The following is a 25,327-nucleotide window of genomic DNA, read 5'->3' as shown; positions in this document are numbered from 1 at the left end:
ATGCTAAAAGACAGAAATATTTCTATAAAGTTTTAAAGGAAAGAGTGTGACTCAAGAGTTTTATACTCAGGCAAGAGATATTTTGAAGCTTGCAAAAATTCTCCACTGGGAGTCATGAGCCATTCGAGAGGAGAGCGGGGGATCATGACCAAGAAACTCTATCATGAACTCCAACAACTGAAAGAGGAATTGAAAGAAAGGCCTTGAGAATTCCTCTAAAATGACAGATAAAGGACCAGTACTGTGTGATCCATCTAAATGCAGCACGAAGACCATGTAACTGTGGAAAATGAGGTTTCCTACGAGGGGGCAAATAGTATGTGTCTAGACCATGTAAGCAATGGTGACATAAAAAGCAAGACAGGAGGAATGGGAGGGTGGGGGAAAGAAGGGTGGGCATGCACTTTAGTCATCTTTCAAAGCAGAACTGAACTGATATCAGTCAAGGCAGCTGGCAAACATATTTCATAGTCTCCCCCTAACTTTACAGGGATTGAATGGAGACTATAGCTTCTCCCCAGTCAATTCTTCCTCCTGAGCACCTGCCTAACCCACATGGCAGGGAGTGGACAGAGGGACACTACTTCCTGCTCATGGGCCAGCCCTACTGCAGGAACTGCCACCTGGGAGGGGCCGGCCACTACGTACTCTGGGACTATGGTTATCACTGGCTGGCCCACCCAGCCCAGGGAAGGAACATGCTGGGAACTCCAAGATAGAAGACAGTAAGTTTAAATTCAGCAAATCCTTCATTATTAAATTAAATAAAATTTAAATGAGTACATTTTATTTTTTTAACATCTTTATTGGAGTATAATTGCTTTACAATGGTGTGTTAGTTTCTGCTTTATAACAAAGTGAATCAGTTATACATATACATATGTCCCCATATCTCTTCCCTCTTGCATCTCCCTCCCTCCCACCCTCCCTATCCCACCCCTCTAGGTGGTCACAAAGCACCAAGCTGATCTCCCCGTGCTATGCGGCTGCTTCCCGCTAGCTATCTATTTTACATTTGGTAGTGTATGTATGTCCATGCCACTCTCTCACTTTGTCCCAGCTTACCCTTCCCCCTCCCCGTATCCTCAAGTCCATTCTCTAGTAGGTCTGTGTCTTTATTCCCGTCTTGCCCCTAGGTTCTTCATGACCATTTTTTTTCTTTTTTTAGATTCCATATATATGTGTTAGCATATGGCATTTGTTTTTCTCTTTCTGACTTACTTCATTCTGTATGACAGACTCTATGTCCATCCACCTCATTACAAATAACTCAATTTCGTTTCTTTTTATGGCTGAGTAATATTCCAGCTCAATATCAAAAAAACAAACATCCCAATCCAAAAATGGGCATAAGACCTAAATAGGCATTTCTCCAAAGAAGATATACAGATTGCCAACAAACACATGAAAGAATGCTCAACATCATTAATCATTAGAGAAATGCAAATCAAAACTACAATGAGATATCATCTCACACCGGTCAGAATGGCCATCATCAAAAAATCTGCAAACAATAAATGCTGGAGAGGGTATGGAGAAAAGGGAACCCTCTTGCACTGTTGGTAGGAATGTAAATTGATATAGCCACTATGGAGAACAGTATGGAGGTTCCTTAAAAAACTAAAAATAGAACTACCATACGACCCAGCAATCCCACTACTGGGCATATACCCTGAGAAAACCATAATTCAAAAAGAGTCATGTACCAAAATGTTCATTGCAGCTCTATTTACAATAGCCAGGACATGGAAGCAACCTAAGTGTCCATCGACAGATGAATGGATAAAGAAGATGTGGCACATATATACAATGGAGTACATTTTATTTTAAATAGCACATACGACAGTCTAAAAAATGTAATAATCTCCAACATGATTAAGTGAGAATAAAGGAAACTGGAGAACAATGGACACTGTATGCTCCTATGTGTTTAAACATGAAAAAAGGAAATATACATTCTTGGGCATCCACAGAATATTTCTAGAAAGGTACGGAGGAGCAATTAACAGCAGGGCCTCTTGAGAGAGGGACTGGGCCTGGCATAAGAAAATGACTCACATTTTACTATATATTCTTGTTTTACTTGAATTCTGTTAGCCTGTGCACATACTGGCCGTCTCATTTTTTAAGAAAATTGAATAAGCAAAGGAGAAAGGGCAAAAACTCGTATGTCCCTATTTCTATGGAGTAATACCTGCCCTCCCACCTTTCTGTAGGGCTGGGGACAGGATGTGGCAAGTTCTGTATTAGCTTTGTCTTTCTAGATTTCAGTATTTCTTATGGATCGTGTTTTACAAAAAGTGTCCCCAAAACAAATGGTTTATGCTCAAAACACCAAGAGCAAAGTGCAGACAAACAGGTTCTCCTACCTCCCCTCCCCCTCCCCCCCACATCAATTAAACTCATCAGTAGTCTATTAAAAAATGAACATCGATGACACACAGTGGACAAAGGTTTGAAGGATCCTCCGGTTTGCTCCCTAAAAAGGAAAATGCACAGTGAATTCCGATGAATGTCCAAAGGGTCCAGACTGCCCTCTCCTGCTCCAGGCTGTTCTGTATCCCAGAACATCCCACAAACTCAGGAAGATGGTGCTGGTGTGACTCGCTCTGGAGCTCTCAGAGGGTCTCCTCTGTTTCCAGGGTGACCTCTCTCTGATCTCAACACAAGCACCTGTCCACCAGCCTCTGTGGTCCTCACATCAACCCCGCGAATGGAATGAGGCTCCCCCTCATTCCAGACGTGGGAACAGAGGCTCAGGGCAGTAAGACACCTCCCGGAGGTCCCCAGCGATGGGGCAGGTCTCTTCCCAACCCTGCTGAAAAGGAATGAACGCCCAGTTGGTTAGGGCTCCGTCCTGAGGGGAGAGGAGCCTGGAGAGAAGCTGTAGAGAACCGACAGGTACCCCTGGACCTGCTGTCACCTGCAGGGACGCAGTGGCTGGGAGATGACCTGACCCAGCCAGGGACTCACAGCAGGAGGCAGCACCATGGAAACAGAACACAGTGTGTCTGACCCCAAAGCACAGCCTCTCCCACACCCGTGCCCCCAGGGGGCCCAGGGATGGCAGTGTCCCACCCCCCACTGGCCTGGGCACTCAGGGGCTCCTCTGCAGGCACTTGGGTGCCTACAACCTCCCCTGTGCACTCTCTGGAAAGCAGAACATGTTGGGGATGCAGGACCCCATGGGAGTGGCTGGGCAGAGCAAGTGAAAGGCCAGCAGGTGGTCAGAGCAGGGGCCTGACCTGGACCCACTCCACTCAGTGCCCTGAATGTGGGGGCCCATCCAGCAGACACTCATGGGCTAACCTGCGCCAAGTGCCTGGAAACACTGGGGAGGATATGGCACAGCCCCAGGGAATGGGCACACAGCCTCAGGCCTGCTGGGTCCCTCCGAAAAGTCCCACAGCCTGACCGTGGCTGAGCCCTGCCTGCATACAGCCCATGAGTCTAGCTCTAGCCTCCTGGGCTAGCAGCAAACGTCTGGGGGCCATTCTCCTCTGTGAACCACCGGGAACCACCTAACAGCTTCATGCAAATTCTACATGTCTCCAAATGACTTAGGCTCTTTCTACATTTCCTCCAGGTTTTTATTCTTGCTTCTGAAAAGTAACTACAATAACAACAACAAAAACCTCAAAACAGTTCCTTACATTTGTATAGTCTTAATTTACAAAGTACAGCCTCATATCTAGATGAAGAAACCCAACCTGGACTTGTGAAGGGCTCTGCCTCCCTGGAGAATGTGCCTGGGTGGTGGAGGCCCCCACCCCACCTGTCCACCATGGAGGAAGTGTGACTCCTGCCTGGCTGTGCTCCGCCGATGTGATGCCTCACGTGCAGACTCCCCTCCAGCCTGGTAGCTGCCCAGAGATCATGCAGCGCCCCAGTTTTCCTTATGTCACTCATGCTCAGCCTGGGCCAGCACCCAGGACCCTCGGGTGTTTGGGGCGACCAAACACCCATGCAAGAGGTGCTTTCTCATGCCTTTGCCCACTGGTCCACGAATACCACCAGGAATTCGGGGCAAAATGTCACTGCCCATCTCTTGGGCAACACAACGAACTGATGGGAAGAACATGAGGAACCTGGTCTTCCGTGCTGCAGGCTTGGCAGCTCTGTGAATTTAGACAGGTTGTTCCATCATGCTGGGGAGTAGATGGCCAACACACCCTCCTGCTCGGAAAATGTCTCTGCTTCTCTCTTCCTCCCTGTTAGGAAGAGTGTGACAGGTAGAATGCAAACTTTGGGGTTGGGGAAGAGGGGTCTGGGTCTCCAGACTGCTCCAAACACACCCTCAAACACTAGACTCTCCCTCTCTCTGGTGCCCTGGGCATCGCCCTACCCAGAGGGTAAATACTGATTGCAAGTCTGTTCTCAGTAATGCCCACCCTCAGCTCCCTCTAGGGACCCACACCTGGTCTCATCCAGAGCTGGGGGGGGGAGGGGAAGGACCACAGACCTTCCACGCTCATAAAGGGCTGTTTTGCTGAGGCAGCAGTGTTGAATCGTGAACCCCCACTTTTATCATCACGGGTACAGTGGTTCGGTTCCTTCTTGGGCAACTTTTGCAGCAGAGATAACACCGAGAGGGGACATTGACAGAGAAAGTTAATTAATTTCTTAAAAGAAAAAAAATTTCCTAGCAGTACTTTATCCAGAAAGCATCGTTTTCCCACTCAATACCTGTCCATCACGGCGTCATGGTTCTGCTCTGTTAGGCGAAGTCGGGTAGATCTTATCCTCTTGCCAAACTGAAATAACAGGGAGGCAGGTGGGAAGGGATCTTGCTCAGGGGTGAGGTTGGAGGGGTCCAGCAGCCCCCTGAGGACTCTCCAGAGGAGGGGGACGAGCCCAGGAGAGAGGCGTGTCAGGCAGAAGGAGGGCAGTGCTGGTCAGGGGGCCAGAGTGGGCCGCACAGTCGTCAGGGTGCGGAGGGAGGCCTAGAGGAAGCATTAGCCCCAGGGGTCCCACGTCCCGGCTGAGCGTCGATGATGCAGACTGCTTCTTTCTTCAAGGCCCCTCCATAACCCCAGATGGGGAAAGGGGAGGTGGGGAGGAGGGTTTTTAAAAATCCGGAATAGGGGCTTCCCTGGTGGCGCAGTGGTTGAGGGTCCGCCTGCCGATGCAGGGGACGCGGGTTCGTGCCCCGGTCCGGGAGGATCCCACATGCCGCGGAGCGGCTGAACCCGTGAGCCGTGGCCGCTGGGCCTGTGCATCCGGAGCCTGTGCTCCGTGGCGGGAGAGGCCGCAGCGGTGAGAGGCCTGCGTACCACAAAAAAAAAAAAAAAAATCCGGAGTACAGTCATTTGCCTTATCAAATAGATGTAGCTAATATTCCCTAAGACTGCACACAGTGTCTGCGACACATATACGGAGAAGGTGAAACTACACCTCCCCAGAGAACGGACACTCTGTGGTGTGTCACATCATGGTGAATCGGTAAATAATCCAGGCTTTTTTTATTTTGCACGGTGCCAAACTGGGGTCTCAAGTTTGAAAATGTGTCAGATCTGACATGAGCCACATTCTCAACTATAACACTTTTGAACTCATGGGAGCTAAACAATTTTAGAAAGAATAATTAAATTTCTAATTTTAATTCCCACAGGACTAGTAACTGCATTTCACAAACACGCGTGGAGAGCCTGTTCTGAACACGGGGCCACAGCACAGCCTTCTCCTCGCAGCCTCATGGTCAGAAGGAGGGATGCTGACCACACAATCCATTTCTAATTATAAATCCTTCTTAAAATGCTCTGTATTCTCCTCAGCTTGAGAAATGGATACAAATATTTTTAAGAGACGCCTAATTTTCCCTAGTTGCTCTCTCCCAGCAATGAATGGGGCTTTCTTTCCCCTGATTAGTCAGCACTTGGAGAGAAGGAGGGAATTACTGGGCACAGAATCATGGACTTGAATGAGACATCAGAGGTCAGGCAGCTATCTGTCTCCACCTCACCTGTGAAACAGAGGACTAGAAAGGTGCCAAAGGTGGGGACCTGGGCCAGAGGCTGGGAGTCTCCCCCAGCAGGCCCAGCCCGGCCTTCAGCCCACAGGGGCCACACACAGATGCTCCTTCATGGCCATGGCCACGGCCACGTTTCCTGCCTGGACCTCCGGTCACCCCACGGACTAGTACAGGCAGACCTCCTTTCATTGCACTTTGCTTCACTGCGCTTCGCAGATGCTGCATTTTTTACAACCTGAAGGTTTGTGGCAACCCTGCATTGTCAGACGATGGTTAGCATTTTTTAGCCACAAAGTATTTTTAAATTAAGGTATATGTATTTTTTAGACATAATGCTATTGCACACTTAATAGACTACAGGATGGTGTAAACATAACTTTTATATGCACTGGGGAACCAAAAAAATTCATGTGACTCGCTTTATTGTGGTGTCTGCAACCTCCACAGTAGCTCCTAATTTAAATGCAGCAACACAGCATCTTCTAACAAACCCCTAACATGAAGCAGTGGAATTTCTTGCCTGTATCACCCCTCCCGAGCCCCAGAAGCCTTACACGATAATGTGATAATGCATTTCTGAACACAGTGCCATCCAGACTGTTCATGGGGTAAGTGAACTTGGGTGGAAGAAACCTTAGGAAACGCTGTCAGCCTCGGCCAGTTAGGGCAGATGACCCTGGGGAGATGGAGGCTGACTGCACACGGCATGCCTGACAACCGGAGTCCGCCAAACACTTCGAACTAGGGGGCCCTTAGGGCCCAGTTCACAGCACCTCAGACCAGACAGACTGTACAAACAGAATAATCAAGAGACGTGGATATAAAGTGCAACCCATTCCTGCAAGTCCAGGCCACAGGCTTCCAAGAGATCCAGTGCGACCTTTCAATTTGCCTACCAAAAACTGCGTAGCCACGGTACCATATGAAACAGTCAGCCACAGAGATTTCACATGACCTAATAAGTGACGGGGCTTGCAAAAGAGCCACTTCCTCCCGTGGGGCCTGCGACGTCCCTCAGGAGGCACAGAGACTTCTCTGCCCTGCACCACATTTAACACCGATGACAAGGGATGCCCCTTGGTCTCACCTGCTCCAAGAACAGCAGCAGGCCCTGCCAGGGGGCTCGTTCAGGGTGGGGAGAGTGGTGTGGACACCAGGCCGACCAACACCTCCCTCAAGGGTAAATGCCAAGACCGCCCATGCTGGCGGGGCCTCAGGCCACAGTCACTGACCCTCACTGACATGGGACTGGCAAGACCCCACCTCTGGAATCCTTTTCTCTTTCCTCTCCTTCACCCCCCTAGTTTTCCATGTAAAAGACTAATCTTTCATCAGCTCCAAGAGTAAGAAAGTGTGTTCTGTAACGATCCATCCGATGAGCCCTGGGGGGCCTGCTATTCACATGCCCAGCAGCACCCCAGAGGTAGGAGATGCAGCCCAATTCTCAGGGGGTCTGGCGTCTACTCTGACTTGGAGGAACTTCCTTTAGCCTGTTTTAACAGAACTGGCTGACAATTCCAGATAAACAACAAGAATCACTAGGCCAAAGAAGGCCCTCCATCCTTCTTACCCATGCCTCCTTCTTCCTCAACAAAAAAAGTTAAAGCAAGTTCACTGAAGCTAGGACTTGAATCAAGTGCAAACTGTAAAACCATCAACTAAGAAAACTAAGGGAGAGAAACGGGCTCGCGGTAAGTGAGGTGGGCACACTCTGCCTCCAGTTCCTTTTATTGGAACGACTGATCTCTTTAGAATTGAAGGACTCACTGCACACTCTCTCACCTGCTCCTTCCCCCAAACCTACTCGAAGCCAGAGCAGAGCTTCTCCTCTTGGGAGGCCACCTGGGACTGCGCCCAGGGTCACACAGCTGTTCACCCCGTCCAAGTTGGCTGGCAACTTGTCCATTTTTTTTTTTTTTCTGTTCAGGGATGATTCTTTCAAGAGACAGCATGATATTATTTAAAAGACTGGTAAAACATACTCCAATGAATACATTTTAAAAAGAAAAAATGTGCAACTAGAGATTATCATACTAAGTGAAGTAAGTCAGAAAGACAAAGACAAATACCATATGATTATCCCTTATACATGGAATCTAAGATATGACACAAATGAACCTATCTATGAAACAGAAATGGAATCACGTACATAGAGAACAGGCTGGTGGTTGCCAAGGGGGAGGGTTGGGGGAGGGATGGAGTGGGAGGTTGGGTTAGCAGATGCAAACTATTATATATAGAATGGATAAACAACAAGGTTCTACTGTATAGCACAGGGAACTATATTCAATATCCTATGATAAACCATAATGGAAAAGAATATTAAAAAAGAATGTATATATATACATATATATATGTATAATTGAATCACTTTGCTGTACAGCAGTAATTAACACAACATTGTAAATCAATTATACTTCAATTAAAAAAATAAAAAGTGAACGATACATACCTTGGATGTTAAACAATTTTTTTTAAAGGCATGAAAAACTACACATGCAAATGTGTTGCCCCATATTTCAATAATACACATATTCTCCAAGCTTCAAATAATCATTACAGGAACTGTGGGGAAATGGAATGGAACGTGGTCTTTGGACACCCAATATGAATAGGTACTGACTCAGTCTTGGGATGTGGGGTGGCCTTCAGGGCAGGAGGCACATCACATCCCAGGACACAGTCCATCATGTGGTCTCTTCCACAGTCCAGACATGCCAGGCCAGCTCCAAGCTTCCTATAATATCCAGGGGAGGGGGACTTCCTTGGTGGTCCAGTGGGTAAAACTCTGTGCTCCCAATGCAGGGGGCCCGGTTTCGATCCCCGGTTGGGGATCCTGCAGGCATGCCGCAACTAAGAGTCCATATGCCGCAACTAAGAAGACCGCGTGCCACTACTAAAAAAGAGCCTGCATGCCGCAACAAAGATCCCGCGTGCCGCAACTAAGACCCGGCACACAATAAATAAATAAATAAATATTTAAAAAAATATCCAGGGGAGCCCCATGTCATAGACAATTTTAAAATGGAACCACAGAGATAATCTGGGTAAATCACGGGTGCGTCAGCCCCAGTGGCAGCAAAGCTGGAGTCTTCACAGCGGTAGCAAGGCTCAAGGTGGCAGGGGCAGCACCAGGACATCCACTCCTAAACTCACCTCAGTAACTGAGAAACTGAATCTCACAGAGGCATGGGTTGGTGGTCTGTTCACACCCATCCCTAGCATCATGTGAAACTCTGCTGATCTAATAAAACAATTGAATGAAACACTGAGCAGAAAAGAAAATGAATTTCAGCGTTCTCCTTTTAAATTTCCTAAAAGTTAAGACTGCATCTTATGCATGCATATTCACTCAGACATCAAATATCCATCACACTTATAAGGAAAACTATGGAAGAATAAACTAAGCTCAAACAGATAGTTCCTTGCAAGGAGAAACTCAAGATCTTTCAAACCCAGAAAATGAATTTACTTTAGACTTATCTACTTAAAGCAAGAGAGGTGTATTTAGAACTTGCATTAGCATGAATGTACATTTGACTTCTCAGAATGTGAGATGGTGGATAGCAGAAATCTAATAGCAAGCACTAGGGGTTTGTGGGATCCTGCAATTTTACTAGATAAGGCCTTGGAGACACGGGAGATTAACTTTCTCCTTTTCTCATGAGCAGCCTAGAGCATGACGGTGCCATGCCTCGTCCAGGGTGGCTGGCTGTGGCCGATGCAGGAGGAAATGCAGGGTCAACTCCCTCTTAATCCCAGTCTTTACCAGAGCCCTCCCTCCCACCATGAGATACTGTGTGTAAACCAGCCAGCTAAACACACCTCGACAACATGGGCAGGTAATACAGCAGCATCAGCCTGTGTCTCATTTTCAGAATTTGAAAGACTTGTTTTCAACCCATATACCCATTCTGTTACTATGAATGGTAAGGAACTCCATCCCCAAAGAGTAGAGAAGGCAGTTCCTTCCTGGCCTGCTCTGTCACACCTGTCACATCTGTGTTAATGTCATCTTTTTCTTGGTCTGACACACAGACTGCTTGGGGGATGCAGCAGTCTGCCAAGGGCAAATGAAACTCTGCTTCCAAGTTTCAAGGGTAAAATATTTTCAAATTAGATATACCATAAAAAGGAACCAGCATGTTTTGTTTCCTTTCAAATGCCTATGGATCTCAGGATTCCCTCTGAGTAGGATATTCTGTGCTCCTCCTCAGGGATGGACAGCTTCCAAAAGGATCAGGTACCACCTGTCTTTTAATTGAGTGGCACTTCCCCTGTAGCCCTTTAAAGTGCTCCAAGAGAGGCACAAAGCTGGAAAACAATTTCCATTTGCCCCTTTGAAATCAATAGTCTGATTTACATGCATTTTCAACAGAACAAGAAATACAAAGAAATATCCAGTCATAGCATTTGGACAGTTGTCTAGTAGAAGACTTATTCCCTTCAAGGTGTGATCTCTCCCTTCAGCATCTGGGCTCCACAAGGAACCTGGGGAGGACACCATAACTAGACCCCTTGATGGTCATCCAAGCCCTGGGACACACACACCTCGCCCTCACCTTGGCAAGACAACCCTCCCCGCATGAGCTCGCCTCTCTAGACTCACTAGGAACTTTCTGATGAATAACATAGCACACACTTAAAATCAGATTAAGCACATTTAAGTGAAAAGCACAGTTGCCTCTTTTCTCCCGTTTTCATTTTCTTCAGGTAAAGACACACAGAGGGATTAAACATTTGCATTTCTCCATCAGAGAAACCCTGAGGCCAATAACCCTCGCAAGGCAGGCAAATAAACCCCCTGGGAGGTGCCACTGACAGAGTCCTGGGGTTTAAGTCAGTGGCTGTCAAACCCCAAAGAAAGCATTATTGGGGGATGGTGGGCATTTCCACTGGCTATCCTGGCCGGCACTATCACGCCCTCACCAGGACCAGGATGTAGGCAGGAGTTCCATGAGGCCAAGTCGCTCCTCCCCAAGCCAACACTCTCCCTTCTGTGGTCTGAGAAGGCATTGAATCTTCTGACTAGGACCAACCATCACTCTCCAAAGACGTGGAGCCATTAAAGCAATCTCTCTGCCCCACGGAGGGAGACCCATTCTGGAAGCCATAACCTCTGGCTATTCAAAGCATGTGCTTCCTTCAGTGTCCATTCCTTGGGCGATGGGCACATGGAGACGCGGGGCACACACGCACAGACCCCCAGTTTGGGGATCCTTCATCCTTTCCCAAGGTGGCTCAGGTAGAGGACCGCCAAGATGCATTTAGCACGCCCCCTGCTGGCCCCTCGGGAGCTGACTCAGCCTTTATTCTCTGGGCCTAAAACAGGAATTAAATGACCTTAACACCCAAAGGGAACAAAAAGAAAAGCCAAGGCAATTACGGCTTCCCAGAATCAGAAAATGTGATGTTCTAACCATAAAAAGGGGATGAAGAAGCTTTAAAGTAAGGGTTTTTGAAATGTTTTAGGAAATCAGTGATTACTATCTCAAGATTTAGTGAGAACACTTGAATTTGCATTTTCACGAGTACTACAGTGAGTTAAATCAGAAACATTATAATGAATATTTTCACAGGTCTACAAGTGAAAAGGATATGTGGCCAGAGCTCATAGCTCAGAGCCTTAATAACCAATTTTCATAGGACTGACGCTACTTCAATTACAGAAAAAATCTCGGCCAATGACTTAAGAGGTCAAGTAGCAACTGTTATGCAGCAGGGGCAAAGTCGCGGAGAAGACGAAAAGATGCACATTTGGAGACAATTCCGCTACAGGGCTTCCTGTCTCACGCAGCCTTGCCACTGTGAGTAAATCTGGCACCTTCAGGAGGTGACAGGCCATGCACACATGGCTGCTTCAGAGGGACATGCCCCTCCCCTTCTCCACAAGGGGAGAACAGACAGTTCAGCTTTTTGGTGACTTTTATGCTGTCCTCCACCAGGGCTGAGGGCCTCCACACAGGACTCAGGCTGAGACCCACACAAGGCAAGACTCCATAATGCAATGGTTTCCATCTACTGTCAGCCTGAATGCCAAGGCCTAAGGTGAAGCTCTGCTTCCCCGTTTTCTTCCCACCAATCCAGAGTTTTTGAAAGCTTATCTTCCTGACCAGACTCAAACTTTTTCATGGCCTGTGGTATTTAATTCCTTACAGACCCAATATGACCACACTAATAATTTAAGGCATGCTTCTTTGAACCAATGAGGAAGTGTCATTAATTATTAAATACACGAATGTCAATATTTTTGTCCCTTACTGAATATCCTTTTGATATGATAGGCTTAAGTAGATATACAGACTGTCTTGGGAACTTGCTTACTTCTGTTCTCATTACAGTCAGTACTAATGGAATACTCACACACACAATAAGGCTGACACGCTGCTCGAATTTAGGAGGAGAAATTTCCCCAGAACTTTGTGTGCCATACAGGTAGGTCCCAGCCTCTGCACTCTCAACCCTCTTCAGATGTTAAGCTGGCCTTCAACCTGGTGGGCCGCACAGCTGCTACGGTAAGGAAAGGAAAGGCCGGCAGGGCCCCAGAGAAGCTGTCACCCCTTTCTCCAGAGCAAGCTGCTCCCAGGCCCATCCTAGTTGGGGGCAGGGGGGCAGGGAGAGGAGGTGATGGAGAGGAAGAAGACCCGCAGATTTTCCTGAAGCAATCAAGGCCCTTCAAGATCTAGGCCACACTGTCTACCTTTTCCTGAACACATCATCTGCCACCTGGAATATAATGTCTTTTAAAATTTTTCATCTCACCGCTCACTTTCAATCATAAAGATAAAGCCAGTCAATAACCACTTAAGTGTCATGCATGACTTTCCCCTGGATCCTTGTGGTGTGGATGAAGTGATTCCCAGATCCGTGGGGATCTAACAAGTTTCCCTCCAGGCACTCTCGAATCTATTCATTCTCAAGTCAAGAAATAAAAATAAAAACCGTTTTCACCTGTGTAAGGCTGGTGAGTTCACAGAGCAGAGGGAAATCTATTTTGTGGCAGAGTCTCAAAAGGCTGCAAGAGCTGCACGGGAGGAGGGTGCGCTTGGGTGGTTGTGTCCAATGAAGGAAAGTTTTTGTTAATGATGACATCACTGACATCTCCCGAATTTAAAGGAGCACTTAGAGCACAGCAGATGCGATCTCCCCCCCTCCAGTGAGAAGATACCAGGGAAGGCCTCCGGGTTCACAGCCAAATTGCATTAACGGTTCGCCCGCTGTCCAGACAGACCCAGTGGAACGAGCGAGCAGCGTACCGGGCCGCGGTGGCCCATGCAGCCGGGGCAACCAGCCGGCGGCCTCACGCGCTGCTGCCGGGCCGTGCCCGGGCGTCCGCTGGCGCCCCGGGACTCCGGCGCGCCCACACGGACAGAGGGGCCGGTGTCCCCGCGCCTGTCATCACGTTCCAGTGCATATGGCTCAGGGGCCCGGAGGAGACACCGTCAGCGACCCAGCGAGAGCGCCGCGCCCTGCCCAGAGACCCGCGCCGGGCCGGAGCCGGTGGCCGCGGCGGCCGCGGGGTCCAGAGCCGAGCCCGCAATGCAGACGCGCCGGCGAGCCCCGCGCCGAGCCCGCGACCCCCGCGCCCTCGCGGCCCGGTACAGGGGCTGCCCGGCCTCTGCGCCCACCTGCCCCGCCGCAAAGCCGCGGAGGCATCCGGCGCCGCGCTGGGACTGACCGCGCACCTACCGGGACCGCGGCCCCGGCCCCACCGCCACCGGCAGCACCGCGGCCAGCGCCGTCTCACCTGCCGCGCTGTGCCGCTCCGCTCGGCCAGCCCGCAGCGCCTCAGTCACAGCTACCCGACTTCCATTTTCTCTCGCTTTAAGGAAAATCGGATCAGCTGTTTCTCGCGCTCCGGCTCCGCGGCCCCCTCCCCAGCTGTCGCTCGCGGTCCGGGGGCCTCTCCACCCCCGCCTCCTCCCGCGCTCCGCTCCGCCCCTCGCGCCCCTCCGCTCCGCCCGCGGCCGCGCGCGCCCCCTGACGTCACCGGCCGCAGCCGCGCCCCGCCCCCTCCCCTCGTGGACGTGCGCGCACCCCGCCCCCGCCCTGCCGGCCGGCTCTGAGCGCGCGTGCTCGCGGCAACCACTCGAGCAGAGACCCGGACTCCGGGGAAAGCGCGGGGCAGCTCTCGCCCGCGTCCCCTCGCCCGCGCTAGCTCTTCCAGGTGCCCCTGCTTAACCTTCCTTTGCCCGTCTGCCTGCCTCGCACTGTCTGCGCCCACCTTCATTTCTTGCTTTCTGCTCACGCTTTTTTCCTCAGCATCCCAAACTTTCTCCCACCCATCCTGTCTCGGCTCCATTGCCGAGACCTGCTTCGGGGCCAGTGCATCACATCTCATCTGAAGCTGCTCCCTTTGCCTCTTAAACCGGTTCTCTGACCTTTCCCCATTTCTTGCCTTCCTCTTAAAAGTATTTTCACACCACAACTTCGGACGGCTCCTCTCTCTGATGCCAAGGCCGGCCCACTGCCTTCTGCCCACTCTCACATCACCCTCTCGGTGTAACCACGCCCCCCCTTCCAAATAATGTTATATTACAAGTTACTAATGCCATCCTCATGCATTTCTTGACAATCGTTTCACTCTTAGTTTAGGACTTCTTGCTTGGTTTTTAACATTATGCACACATATCTGTAAATTACTAAATATATATCATTTTTAGTAATTTATTTGACTTCTTAAATTAATATACAGTAAAATTGACTTATTTTTTTGGATATACAGCCCTGTGAGTTTTCAAACACCAGTTTGGATGCGTGTAACCACTAGCACAATTAGGATACATCATCCCAAGAACTCCCCCTTGTTGCCCTTCTATAGCCACACCCTCCCAAACCCTAATATGTTCTGACATATGGCAACCACTGATATATTCTCCATTGCTGTAGTTTTGTCTTTTCGAGAATGTTATACACATAGAATTATGCAATATGCAGCATTTTGAAACTGACTTTATTCATTCACCATTATGCCTTTGAGATTCACCCATGTTTATCGATAGTTCTTTTTATTATTGGATGCTATCCCATTATTTGTACTGCGTTTTGTTTATTCATCCATTGAAGGTTTCTTGTTAGGGCAGTTGTGAATAGGTATTCTACAAACAGTTGCATGCAGAGCTTTGTATGGACAAGTTTTCACATCAGGTGAGTAAATACCTTGCAGTACCAATGCTAGGTCTTTTGGTAAACTTGTTTATCGTTATAGGAACCCTAAAAACAGTTTTCCAGAGTGTTTACACATTTTCATAGCCACCAGCAATGTATGAGAGTCCCACTTTCCTGAATCCTTGTCAGCACTTGGTATTTGCTGTATATTAGGCATTCTCATAGGTGTGGAGAGATTTAATTGTTGCTTTAATTTTCAGTTCCCTAATGGAAAATAATGTGGGGCATCGTTTCACTTGCTTATTTGCTACCTGTTTATCTTCTTTGGTGACATGTTTGTTCACATCTTTTGCCCATTTTTTTTCTTTTTTTTTTTTTTTTGGCCGTACGCGGACCTCTCACTGTTGTGGCCTTTCCCGTTGTGGAGCACAGGCTCCGGACGCGCAGGCTCAGCGGCCATGGCTCACCGGCCCAGCCGCTCCGCGGCATGTGGGATCTTCCCGGGCCAGGGCACGAACCCGTGTCCCCTGCATTGGCAGGCAGACTCTCAACCACTGCACCACCAGGGAAGCCCTTTTGCCCATTTTTAAATTGTTTATTTTCTTATTGTTGAGTTTTAAGAGTTCTTTGTATATTTTGGACAGAAGTACTTTATATATGTTTTGCAAATATTTACTGTCAGTGTGAGGCTTGTCTTTTCGTTCTCATGTCAGTGTCTTTTGCAGAGAAGAATTTTTTAACTTTAATGAAGTCTAACTTGGCATTTGTTTTTCTTTTAGAGATCATACATTTGGTATTATATCTAAATGCATCACCAAACTGTAGGTCACATAGATTTAAGTCTATGTTTTCTTCTTGAAGTTTTATAGTTTTACATTTTATATTTAGGTCCATGATCCATCTTTATTTAATGTTGGTGTACGGTCTGTGTGTGTCAATTTTTTTTTTTTTTTTGCATGTGAATGTTCAGTTGTTCCAGTATCATTTGTTGAAAAAAAATCATTTTCTTGTTGAATTGCCTTTGCTCCTTTGTCAAAGATCAGTTGACTATATTTGTGTTGGTCTGTTCTATTGCACTGATCCATGTATCCTTTCTTTGACCAATAATGTCACACTGTGTTGATTACTATAGCTTTGTAGTAAGTCTTGAAGTTCAGTAGTGTCATTCTTCTGACTTTTTTTTTTAGTATCATGTTTGCTATTCTGATTCTTCTGCCTTTTCATATAAACTTTAGAATCAATTTGTAGGTAGCTACAAAATAGCTTGTTTGGATTTTGATTGGGATTCCACTGAATCTGTAGATCAAGTTTGGAAAAGTTGACAAGTTAACAATATTGAGTCATCCAGTCCATGAATATGAAATAACTATTTATTTAGATCTTCTTTGAATTTTTCAGCAATGTTTTATAGTTTTCTATATAAAAGTCCCATACATATTTTGTTAGAGTTACTTTTAAGTATTTTATTTTATGGAGCTATTGTAAATGATATTGTTTTTTAATTTCTAATTTCAGTAGTTCATTGCTGGAATATAGGAAAGCAGTTGGCTTTTGTATATTAACCTTATATCTTGCAACCTTGCTGTACCTGCTTCAGGAATATTTTTGAGCATTCTTTGGAATTTTCTGCTAGAATATTGTCACTCACTAATAGAGACAGTTTTATTTCTTCCCTTCCTATCTGTATACGTTTTCTTATCTTACTGAACTAGCTGGGACTTCCAGTATTATGTGGACTAGGAGTGATAAAAGAGGACGTGCTTACCTTGTTCCTGATTTTAGGAGGAAGCATCCATTTTCTCGCCATTAAGTATGATGTTAGCTGTAGGATTTGCTGCATATTCTTTTTTAAAAAAATTAATTAATTGATTGATTGATTGATTTTTGGCTGCATTGGGTCTTCATTGCTGCACCCAGGCTTTCTCTAGTTGCGGCAAGCAGGGGCTACTCATCGTTGTGGTGCATGGGCTTCTCATTGCAGTGGCTTCTCTTGTTGCAGAACACAGGCTCTAGGAGCTCGGGCTTCAGTAGTTGTGGCGTGTGGGCTCTCGAGCACAGGCTCAGTAGTTGTGGCGCACGGGCTTAGTTGCTCTGTGGCGTGTGGGATCTTCCCAGACCAGGGCTCGAACCTATGTCCCTTGCATTGGCAGGCGGATTCTTAACCACTGCGCCGCCAGGGAAGCCCCACATTCTTTATTAAATTGAGAAAGTTTCTCTCTATTCCTAGTTTACCGACGGTTTTTTAAAATGAATGGGTGAGAATTTTGTCAGATGCTTTTTCTGCATCTAATGATAGGGTTGTGTGATTTTTTTTCTTCAGCCTGTTGATGTGATGGATTACTTGTCTGACTTTAGAATGTTGAGTATTCTTGCATACCTGGGATAAATCTCACTTGGTCGTGGTTTATATTTGCTTTTATACATGGTTGGATTCAGTCTTCTTGTTTTGATATTGGGGTAATACTGGCTTCATAGAACAAGTTTATTTTTATCGAAATAGGCCTATTTACCTATTTGTTACCTATTTGATACCTGTTTGTTCTTGCATACATTTTGATAGTTGTGTCTTTCAAAGAATTGATCCATTTCTTCTAAATATTCAGATTTGTAAGTATAGGGTTGTTTATTTTAATTCTTTATTTTTTTTCATGTTCATGAAATCGAGAGGAATTAACCTTCCTTCATTTCTGATATTGATAAACTGTGTCCAATATCTTTCTTTCTTAGTTAGCTTGGGACAGTTTTATAAATTTTAATGATCTTTTCAAAGAATCAGCTTTAAGTTTTGTTAATTTTCTCTATTGTTTTTCTGTTTTTAATTTCATTTATTTCTTCTCTCATTTTTATTATTTCTTTTTCTTTTTCCTGCTTGCTTTAGGCTTAAATTGTTCTTCTCTCTCTAGTATACTAAGGTATACTAGAGCTTGTTGATTTTTTTCTTTCTTCTTTTCCATTTAATGCCATAAATTTTGCTCTAAGCACTGCTTTTCACTGCATACAACAAATTTTGATAAGCTGTGTTTCCATTTTTGTTTCATTCAATATATTTTAATTACACTTGAGAGTTCCTCTTTGACCCAAATATTTTTAGAAATATATCGTTTAGTTTCCAAATAATAGGAGATTTTCAGCTACCTTTCTGTTTTTGATTTCTAGGTTAATTCATTTGTGGTCTAAGAACATACTGTGTATGATTTCTACTTTTCTGTAATTTGTTAATGTATGTTTTATGGCCCAGAATGTGGTCTTTGTGGATGACTATTCCATGCGAGCTTGGGGAGAATGCATATTATGCCGTCTTAGATAGAGTATTTGTAAATGTCAGTTAGATAAAGGTGATTGGTTGTGCTGTTCAGGCCAACTGCGTCCTTATTGATTTGCTGCCTATTTGAGCTATCAATTTTGGAAAGAGGACCTGGTTTTTTAAAATAAATTTATTTATTTTATTTATTTATTTTTGGCTGTGTTGGGTCCCCGTTCCTGCACGCGGGCCCTCTCCAGCCGCAGCGAGCAGGGGCTACCCCCCGCTGTGGTGCACAGGCCTCTTATTGCCGTGGCCCCTCCTGCCGCGGAGCACGGGCTCTAGGCGCAAGGACTTCAGCAGTTGTGGGACGTGGGCTCAGCAGTTGTGGCCCGTGGGCTCCAGAGAGTAGGCCCAGCAGCTGAGGCACATGGGCTCAGCCGCTCCGCGGCACGTGGGATCCTCCCAAGACCAGGGCCCGAACCCGTGTCCCCTGCATTGGCAGGCAGACTCCCAACCACTGAGCCACCAGGGAAGCCCGGAAAGAGGACCTTGGAAGTCTCTAATTTTAATAGTAGATGGGTCCATTTCCTTTTTAAGGTTTAACAGTTTTTGCCTCACATATTTTGATGCTCTGTTGTTAGGTGCAAACACATACAGGATTATTTTATCTTCCTGGAGAATTGGCCTTTTTGTGATTATGTAGTTTCCTCCTCCTTTATTCCTAATAATGTCCCTTGTCCTCAAGTCTGTTCTGTCTGAAATTAATTTAGCTACTCCAGTTTTCTTTTGATTAGGGCTAGCATGGTATATCTTTCTTCACACTTTTACTTTATTTTAAATATTTATTTATTTGGCTGCGTGGGGTCTTAGTTGCGGCAGGCGGGCTTCTTAGTTGCAGCTCACCAGCTCCTTAGTTGTGGCATGCAAACCCTTAGTTGTGACATGCATGTAGGATCTAGTTCCCCAACCAGGGATCAAACCCGGGCCCCCTGCATTGGGAGTGCAGAGTCCTATCCAATGCTTCATCAGGGAAGTCCCACCTTCACTTTTAACCAAACAGACTTTGGTTTAATGTGGCCTTCTTGTAGACACAATGTAGTTGGGTCTTGTTTTGTTACCATTTTGGCAACATCTGTCTTCTAATTGATATGCTTAAACCATTCATATTTACATGATTATTGATACATTTGGATTAATATCAACCATGTTTGTAACGAGATTTTCTACTGGTTGCCTGTGGCTTATTTTTCTGCCCTCTCCAGTTTTAATTGAGCATTTTATATGATTCCACTTTATCTGTTCTCTTAGAGTATCAATTATACCTCTTAAGAATTTTTAGTTGTCGTTCTAGAATTTACAGTATACCCTTTCACTAATTTATGTACACCTTCCAATAACAGTATTCTCTTCACATGTAGTACTGACATCTTATAACAATGTGTTTCCAATCCCCACTCTCATTCCTTGTGATGTTGCTGTCATTCACTCACTTATCCATATGTGTAATTTCCTAATACTTTGTTACTAGTATTGCTTTAAACGGTTATCTTTTAGATCAATCAAGAGTAAGAAAAATTAAAGATTTTATTATACTTTCATTAATTCCTTCAACAATACTCTTCCGTTCTTTTTGTAGATCCATGTTTCTGACCTATGTAATCTTCCTTCAGTCTGAAAAAAATATTTTAACATTTCCTGAAGGATAGGTCTGATGGTGAATTGCCTCAGCTTTTGTTTGCCTGAGAAACTCTTTAATTTCTTGTTCCCTTTTTTATTGAAGTATAGTTGACTTACAATATTATATTAGGTTCAGGTGTAAAACACAGAGATTCAATATTTTTATAGGTTACATAACATACAAAGTTATTACAAAATGTTGACTATATTCCCTGTTCTGTACATTGCATCTTTGTAACTTATTTGTTTTATAACTGGTAGTTTGTACCTCTTAATCCCCTTCATTTATTTTGCCCCCTCCCCACTCATCTCTTTTCTGGTAGCCACTAGTTTGTTCTCTGTATCTGTGAGTCTGTTTCTGTTTTGTTATATTTGCTCATTTATTTTGTTTTTTAGATTCCATATATGAGTAAAAACATACAGTATTTGTCTTTCTCTGTCTGACTTATTTTACTAAGTATAATACCTTCTAGGTCCATCCATGTTGTTGTAAGTGGCAAGATTCCTTTCTTTTTTATGGCAGAGTAATATTCCAGTGTGTGTGTGTGTGTGTGTGTGTGTGTGTGTGTGTGTGTGTGTGTGTATCACATCTTCTTTATCCATTCACCTGTTGATGGACACTTAGGTTCCTTCCATATCTTGGTTATTATAAATAATGCTGCTATGAACATTGGGATGCATGTATCTTTTTGAATTACTGTTTTTGTTTTCTTCAGATAAACACCCAGGAGTGGGATTGATGGATAGTATTGTAGCTCTATTCTTAATTTTTTAGGGAGCCTCCATATTGTTCTCCACAGTGGCTGCACCAATTTACATTCTCACCAACAGTGTACTGGGATTCCCTTTTCTCCACATCCTTGTCAACACTTGTTATTTCTTGTCTTTTTGATGATAGCCATTCTGAGGTGTGAGAGCCATTCTGAGGTGTGAGGTGATCTCCTTCACTCTTGAAGGATAATTTTTCTGGATACAGAATTCTAGATTGGTTGTTTTTGTCTTTCAATCCAAAAAGCATTTCACTCCACTCTCTTCTTGCTTGCATGATTTATGAGAAGTCTGCTGTAATTCTTATCCTTTATCCTTTTTCCTCTAAGGGTAACCATTACCCTTCAACCTCCCTGGTATGGCTTCTTTCAAGATTTTCTCTTTTTTTGTATTTTGAAATTTGACTATGATATGTTTAGGTATAGGTTTTGTGTTGTGTTGTTTTATCCTGTTTGTTGTTCTTTGAGCTACTTGGATCTATGGTTTGGTGTCTGTCATTAATTTTGTAAAGTTCTCAGGTGTTATTACTTCAACTATTTATTTTGCCCTTTCCTCTCTTTTATCTACTGCTGGTATTGCAGTTACACATATGTTATGATTTTACAGTTATCTCACAGTTCTTAGATGTTCTGTACTTATTATTTCATTTATTTATCTTTTTGCTTTTAGTTTGGGAAGTTTCTGTTGATTTATACTCAAGCTCACTGCTTTTGTTCTCAGCCATGTCAAGTCTACTGATGAACCCATCAAAGATATTCTTCATTTCTGTTACAGTGGATTTTTAATTTCTGGCAGGTCCTTTTGTTTTTTTCTTAGAATGTCCATCTCACTGCTTACAGTATCCATGTATTCTTGCAGATTATCTATGTTTATTAGAGCCTGTATCAGTCAGGGTTCTTAAAAGAAATATATACAGCTGGGAGAGAGAGAGAGAAAGATATCAACAAATTGGCTAATGCAATTCTGGGGGCTGGCAAGTATGAAATCTGTAGTGTAGTAGTGTAGACTGGTAGGCTGGAACACTTGATTAGGAGCTGATGCTGCAGTCTTGAGACATAATTTCTTCTTCTTAAGGGAAACCTCAGTTTTGCTCTTAAGTCTTTTTAATAGATTGGAGGAGGCCCATCCACATTTTCAAGGAAAATGTCCTTGACTTAAAGTCAATCGATTATGAAAGTTAGCTGCATCTACAAAATACTTTCACAGCAACACCTATATTAGTGTTTAATTGAATAACTGACTACTATAGCCTAGCCAACTTGACGTATAAAACTAACCATACAGAGCTCTTAAAATATTAATCATAATTATTTAAAATTATTTGATACTTCCAAAATCTCTGCTATATTTGAGTCTGGTTCTACTGCTTGAGTCTGGTTCTACTGCTCTTCAGACTGTGTTTTTCTCATCTTTTATCATGCCTTGTAAATTTGTGTGTGTGTGTGTAATCTTTTTTTTTAACATCTTTATTGGAGTATAATTGCTTTACAATGGTGTGTTAGTTTCTGCTTTATAACAAAGTGAATCAGCTATACATATACATATATCCCCATATCTCCTCCCTCTTGTGTCTCCCTCCCACCCTCCCTATCCCACCCCTCTAGGTGGTCACAAAGCACTGAGCTTATCTCCCTGTGCTATCTATTTTACATTTGGTAGTGTATATATGTCAATGCCAATCTCTCACTTCGTCTCAGCTTACCTTTACCCTTCCCCGTGGTCTCAAATCCATTCTCTAAGTCTGTGTCTTTATCCCTGTCCAGCCCCTAGGTTCTTCAAAACCATTTGGTTTTTTTAGAGTCCATATATGTGTGTTAGAATACGGTATTTGTTTTTCTCTTTCTGACTTACTTCACTCTGTGTGACAGACTCTAGGTCCATCTACCTCACAACAAAAACTCAATTTTGTTTCTTTTTACGGCTGAGTAATATTCCATTGTATATATGTGCCACACATTCTTTATCCATTCATCTGTTGATGGACACTTAGGTTGCTTCCATGTCCTAGCTATTGTAAATAGAGCTGCAATGAACATTGTGGTATGTGACTCTTTTTGAATTATTATGCCTTGTAAATTTTTGCTGAAATCTAGACATATTGTATTCGGTAATGGGAACTGGGGTAAATAGCCCTCTAGAGTGAGGACTGATGTTAATATGGCTAGGATTGGGGCATTGCTTTATGTTTGTTTTAGGTACCAGAGGCTTCGACTTCCTCTATTAGCTTTATTTTGTCTCCTTTCTTAACTTTGGGCCCCCCTAAGTATCCCTCCTCAGAGAGAGTCTGTGTTGTACAGCTCTTTTGTCTGTAATCCAGTGTTGGTATCCTGAAATCCTGTCAGTGTGGTGGTAAGGTGTGGGTGAGGGTCAGTGTTCTACAGTCTTCAAATTATATCAATTCTTTTAGTAGACCCACGTCTCTTCCCTGTGACCTTGACAAGCGTTTCTTCTTGTATAGGTTCCCCTCCCCCCAACCCCTTCCCCTGAGTGAAACAGGCAGGCTAGAGGGGGCTGCATTGAGAGGACTATCATTTTCCATGGTTTGGAATAAGGTTGTGATAAAATATTTCCCCCCTGAAAAGTAGGTCTTTTTTATGGAGAAAGTTCTGTGTATGTTTCACAAAGATTATTCTTTTTCTCCAAAAGTGAATCTTCTTTGGATCTTTACTGTGAGAATCTGGCAAGTTTTCTTGAGGTAATGTCCATTATGTGTGGATGTCCACCTAAGATTCAGCCCCCAGGAGTTCCTCACTTTCTAGCTGGTCCCCAGTCATCCTCTAGCAATTTGTCAAAATTACCACCTAAATGTTCCTACTAGTGTATGGCTCCAGCAGCTTCTCCAGGTGAACACATCTCAGGTGTGACTCTCTAGCTTCACCTGTCTTCCTATTTCTAGGTGACAACTTGTCCTGCAACATGAGTTTTCTGATGAGTCCAATAAAAGTCAGTGCTTTTCCGTTTGTCCAATTCTTCTTGTTGTAAAGACAACAATACTTGCCATCTTTTTGCATGTCAGAGCTCAAACCAGAAGTCTCCTTCTCATTGTGCTTGTAACACACATTTCCCTAATGGTTAATGATGTTGAACCACTTTTCATGGGCTTACTTCACATCCATACATTCTTTTGGTGAATTTTCTGTTCAAGTCTTAAACTCATTTTAATGAGATAATTTATTTTCTTACTGTTGAGTTGTGGGGGTTCTTTATAGATTCTGGATGCAAGTCCTTTATCAGATATATGATTTGAAAATATTTTCTCCCATTCTGCACCTTGTCTATTCATTGTATTAAGTTTTTTTTTCATAAAGTAAACACTCAATTTTGATGAAGTCCAATTTAGAATTTTTAATTTAATTTTATGGCTCACGCTCTTGGTAACATATCTAAGTACTCTTTTCCTAACTCCGCATCACAAGTATCTTCTTCTATGTTTTCTTCAAAAAGTGTTAGAGATTTACATTTTACATTTAGAGCTTAATCCATTTTGAGTTAATTTTTTTGTAACAGGTGTGAGGATTAGGTGCTTTTTTTTTTTTTGTCACGTAGGTACCTAATTTCTTTTTTTTTAATCACATCACCATTTGTTGAAAAGTCTATCCTTTCTCCATTGAATTACCTTTGCACCTTTGTCAAACATCAATCGTGTGGGTTTATTTATGGATTTTTGCTTTCTGTTACATTGATCTATGTATCTATCCCTTCACCGTGTTTACTGTATTTATGTATTAATTTAAAAAATCAGATAGTGTGAGTCCAACTTTGTCCTTCTTTTTCAAAACATTATTGGCTATACTCATTCTTCTGCCTTTCTATATAACTTTTAGAATCAAGCTTAGCTGTATTTTAAAAAGCTCTTGCCAGGCTTTTGATGGGAATGGAGTTAAATCTGTAGATCAGTTTGGGGAGAATTGATACCTTAAATACATAGTTTCCCAATCAGTGTACAGAATAAGTCTCTCAGTCTCTCAGTTTTTTTGGCTGCAACGTGCGGCATGCAAGATCTTAGTTCTGCGACCAGGGATTGAACCCGTGCCCCCTGCAGTGGAAGTGTGGAGTCTTAACCACTGGACCACCAAGGAAGTCATGTCTCTCAATTTATTTATATCTTCTTTGATTGCTTTCACCAGTGTTTTGTAATATTCAGTATTCAATCCTGCACATGGTTTGGTAGACTTCTTTGTAAGTATTTCATTTTTTAAAGGTATTGTGAATTTTTAGAACTTTCCATTTTCATTGTTTATTGCTAGTATATATAGAAATATGATTGACAGTATAATTAAAAATGAAAAAGGAGAAGTTACAACAGACACCACAGAAATACAAAGCATCCTAAGAGACTACTACAAGCAACTCTAAGCTAATAAAATGGACAACCTGGAAGAGATGGACTAATTCTTGGAAAGGTATAACCTTCCAAGACTGAACCAGGAAGAACTAGAAAATATGAACAGACGAGTCACAAGTAATGAAATTGAAACTGTGATTAAAATTCTTCCAACAAACAAAAGTCCAGGACCAGATGGCTTCACTGGTGAATTCTATCAAACACTTTGAGAAGA

The 25,327-nt window shown here is 44.1% G+C and overlaps 1 protein-coding gene across 1 annotated transcript in view; it reads right to left on the bottom strand.

Annotated features, from left to right (window-relative positions):
- The window catches only part of LOC101281390 (OTU domain-containing protein 7A), a 387,881-nt gene extending 373,976 nt beyond the window's left edge, over nucleotides 1–13,905 (bottom strand). Inside the window, exon 1 of the mRNA XM_049706859.1 lies at nucleotides 13,719–13,905. The gene's annotated coding sequence lies outside the window, so the exon portion shown is untranslated. The remainder of the gene's footprint in view (nucleotides 1–13,718) is intronic.
- Nucleotides 13,906–25,327: the final 11,422 nt, after the last annotated feature.

The sequence above is a fragment of the Orcinus orca genome, chromosome 2 (assembly GCF_937001465.1).
Source record: "Orcinus orca chromosome 2, mOrcOrc1.1, whole genome shotgun sequence".
Lineage (NCBI taxonomy): Eukaryota > Metazoa > Chordata > Mammalia > Artiodactyla > Delphinidae > Orcinus > Orcinus orca.
This window is presented reverse-complemented; position numbering and strand designations above follow the sequence as displayed.